This window comes from Colobus angolensis, unplaced genomic scaffold (genome assembly GCF_000951035.1).
Source record: "Colobus angolensis palliatus isolate OR3802 unplaced genomic scaffold, Cang.pa_1.0 Scaffold475, whole genome shotgun sequence".
Taxonomy (NCBI): domain Eukaryota; kingdom Metazoa; phylum Chordata; class Mammalia; order Primates; family Cercopithecidae; genus Colobus; species Colobus angolensis.
Genome location: NW_012118210.1, coordinates 596,472 through 600,654, shown reverse-complemented (window position 1 = coordinate 600,654; position 4,183 = coordinate 596,472). Strand labels below are relative to the sequence as shown.

The 4,183-nt window shown below is 43.4% G+C and overlaps 1 protein-coding gene across 4 annotated transcripts in view; it reads left to right on the top strand.

Annotated features, from left to right (window-relative positions):
• HECW1 (HECT, C2 and WW domain containing E3 ubiquitin protein ligase 1) overlaps nt 1-4,183 on the top strand; it is a 469,289-nt gene that overhangs the window by 382,368 nt on the left and 82,738 nt on the right. The gene's annotated exons all lie outside the window — the stretch shown is intronic.

Sequence of the window (4,183 nt, the reverse complement as noted above, 5' to 3'; positions counted from 1 at the left end):
GCCACTTCCTCCAGATAGCAAACATAAGTCTCAAGGGAAGAGCCTATTGTTGATGTATCGGCACTAGTTATTTACCACTTTTTCAGAAGGAGTCCTCCATATACTCTGAGAAACATAACTGTTTCCAACCAGTGGCACTCATGGCTTAATGCCAGTGTGATAAAATGAATTTTGTTTTCATGGAGTCGTCTTAAGTATCATTGTTTCAGGAGACTGCTGAAAGCATGCTAAATCTTTCTTTCTTCATATACATAAGGTGTATGTGACCAGGCAGAGAGGGAGTACTACACATCCCTGAGCATTACATGGGTGTCAGGATTTGCTAGATGCAGATGTGTTCACAGACTACAGAAAGCAATGCCCCAGCTTCCCAGTTCAACAGGCATAGTCTCTCTCCCTGGTGGCATTGCTGTAACACTCCACAAACTACAAGGTGGATTGTCTTGAGATTATAGGGAATAAATTCAAAATTCTTCTTGAATTTGAATATACCATTTAAATTTACTTAAAACGTTCAAGCTCTTTAATCTCATTAAGAGATTTCAGTATCCACATAGGGTAACTACATGTGATAAAGTAGCTGAGTACTGCAGACAGATTCACTGCCAATAAAACAAAAACTTCAGTTGTGCAAGATGAATTCCCTAAAATACATATCTCTTACAATGACAAGAAATTAATCTGAAATGTAAATATTTAAAACCTTTCTAACTGAAATAACAAGACTGAAACCATGGACACCACTTGCATTACTTGTTTTAAAACGTGTGTTTGATGGGATTGAATAGCCCAAATAGAGTGAATTTAATATCATTTAAATCATTAATATCATTTGCCATAACATGTTTGGCAAAGTGCCATCTGTATCAGTTACGATCTAGCTGGGGCCGGGCGCAGTGACTCACACCTGTAATCCCAGCACTTTGGGAGGCCAAGGTGGGCAGATCACGAGGTCAGGAGATCCAGATCATCCTGGCTAACATGGTGAAACCGTCTCTACTAAAAAAAAATACAAAAAAATTAGCCTGGCGTGGTGGCAGGCGCCTGTAATCCCAGCTACTCGGGAGGCTGAGGCAGGAGAATGGCGTGAACCCGGGAGGTGGAGCTTGCAGTGAGCCAAGAGAGCGCCACTGCACTCCAGCCTAGGCGACAGAGCGAGACTCCATCTCAAAAAATAATAATAATAATAACTAGCTGGAAGACTCTAACACATACGATGAAAGGGCGTTGCTGTGCAATAGCCATCTGTCTGCTTCCTAATGCATCCACCCTGACTGTTCGTCACATTTCCAAACCTCATCCATCCCTGTGCCCATCCTCTCTCTTCTGGTAGCTTTTGACTGGCACAAGGGGACACTAAAAAAAGCAACAGAGAGAGAAGCCAAGAGGCAGAGGGTATCTGATCCAGAGGCAGTGCACCAGAGAAAACAAAGACTCAGCCCCTAAGAAAATAAATATGTGGTTCCTCCCACTGCGAGAGCCCTCAGCCTAGGGACAAGGAGACAGAGGGACTCTGGTATCAAAATAGAGGGGAGTGGGTGGTAGGAAATGTTGACTGCATTTGCTGTGATGTGATTTTGCTCAGTGAAAATTGATTCCATGCTTGGCTTGCTATGAGCACTGTGGAATGCAAAGTATGAGACAATCCCTGCCTTGGAGAAGTTTATATTCCATTTTTGAAGCCAGGCCAAAAACACATACAGAGTTAAGTAACAAGAGAAATCAGAATATGGTTGAGTGGCAAGAGAGATGTTAGGATAAGTGCCACAAAAGTTCAAAAGAAACCAAAGAAAAGTATCTTTTAAAATAAGGTACCTGGCATGCCTGTAATGCAAACACTTTGGGAAGCTGAGATGGGAGAATCGCTTGAGCCTAGGAGTTTGTGACCAGCCTGGTCAGCATGGCGAGACCCTTTCTCTACAAAAAATTTAAAAATTGGTCGGGTGTGGTGGCTTGCGCCTGTGGTCCCAGCTACTTGGGAGGCTGAAGTGGGAGGATGGCTTGAGCCTGGGAGGTAGAGGCTGAAGCAAAATGTGTTCACACCACTGCACTCCAGCCTAGGCAACAGTGCAAGACTCTGTCTCAACAAAACAAAACAAATAATAAAATAAAATAAGGTACCTGACTAGAACTTGAAAACTGGTAGAATAGCTACAAAGGATGGGGAAGGGAAGCCTTACAGAGCACAGCCTAAGCAAAGGTGCAGAGGTCGGATTGAGAAAGGCTCACAGAGAGACAGTGACTAGTTCAGTCTGAGCTGAGCAGCAGGTCCCCACTTGCTGTGCCTTGGTTTTCAGAAAACTTTAGTGCTGCGTGGAAGAGTTGGAACTTTTGTAAGGGACCCCTGAATGAATTTGAGGAAAGTAATTGAATCACCCATTGTTTCAGGGTAAAATAATCTCTAAAACACATTTTGAGAGATAAGGAAAGACTCTTGGCATTTGGGGCAGGACAATTCTCTGATGTGTGGAATCGTCCCATTACATGGCAGGACGTTTTTTTCCTGACCCATCCATTAAATGTCAGGAGTGCCCCCACTTCCCTAGTCATTATGACAAAACAAAACAGAACAGCCCCCCAGCATTTCCACACACCCATAGATGGTAGTATTACCCCAGTGAAGAACCATTGTTTTACAGTCTAGTAAACTGAAATACCAAGAGCTCACTTCACACAGGGAGTTCAGGACCACAGCTCAGGTTTCCCAACAGCCATCCATGCAAACTCATTTTTTTGTTGTTGTTGTTGAGATAGAGTCTCGCTCTGTCACCCAGGCTGGAGTGCAGTGGCACAATCTCGGCTCACTGCAACCTCTGCCTCCTGGGTTCAAGTGATTCTCCTGCCTCAGCCTCCCAAGTAGTTGGGATTACAGGCATGCACCACCATACCTGGCTAATTTTTTTATTTTCAGTAGAGACGGGGTTTCACTATGTTGGCCAGGCTGGTCTCGAACTCTTGACCTCAAGTGATCTGCCTGCCTCAGCCTCCCCAAGTGCTGGGATTACAGACGTGAGCCACCACGCCCGGCCACAAACTTATATTTTTAAAAGAAGACTATGAAAGCCAAGAACAGGAAAGGCTGTGGCAAAGAGGGATTCGAGAGAGGCCTGCTGGGGACCACTGCCACAATCAGATGGAAGGGGATGAGGCCGCACTGAGGTGACAAAGAGAGAAAACAAAGGGCAGCCCATGGGGAGAAGCCTCAAGAAAGTCAGGGGGTGTGGAGGAAAAAGTCACTAGGACTTCAGTCTGCAGACAGGCATTCCAGCTCCAGCATGTCCACAGAAGAGCTGGGTATCAATCATTGTTCATTCCTCCCCTGCTAGGGACCCCAGCTTCCTCTGCAAATGGGTGACCACTAACGTGTGTTCCAGCTCTGTGATTCTCAGAGTCTGTGGGGCTTGATTCCACATCTTCAGGACCGCGTAACTATGAGTCCCATTAACAGCACAGAGCTAAGAGGAACAGGAAAGGCAGGAAGGGAGGATGGCAGGTTTGTCTTTAGGCAAGTTGATAATGTGTGTGAAAAATAGCAGGATATCTGATTAGATATGACAGTTCAACAGATGAAAATATGAGACTCAGGAATCATCAATGGGTTATTTCCACAATCCATTGTTTTTCTGTGTCCTGTATCACAGGCAACAGGGAATTAAGCTATAGATATTTCTTAGACTACAACTTACAAGTGTGGGTATTTTCTGTTCACCTACATAAGCCATTCTCTTGAGTGTTATTCAGCAGTTGATTTTTTATAAATTGCATGTAAGGACAAAATTAAAGTGAGTTTCTATATTAAGGATCCTAAATGGTAAAATGTTTTTCTCCAAACCCCAATGGCAGATTATTAATAGAAACATTGGTAAAAATCTTTTGGATTGTCCTTTACCTCACCTGGAAAATTTTCAGACAGATTCCTGAAAGCAATTATTACAAATAGAGGATTTATACATAAAAAGATCATTATTTGACACTTTGACTTGCATTTTAATGCGGAGGCACATCTGTCTGCAATATATTCAAGCACCAGCAAAGTAGGACTTACCTCTCCTCAGAATGTGTGACCAGAATAGGTCACAGATAAGTGGAATGCTATGAATACTGGATCCCATCTTAGCAAAGAAATCACAAAAGGGTAACACATTTGCCTTGTTTACACTGCAGTTCTTTTTTTTTTTTTTTT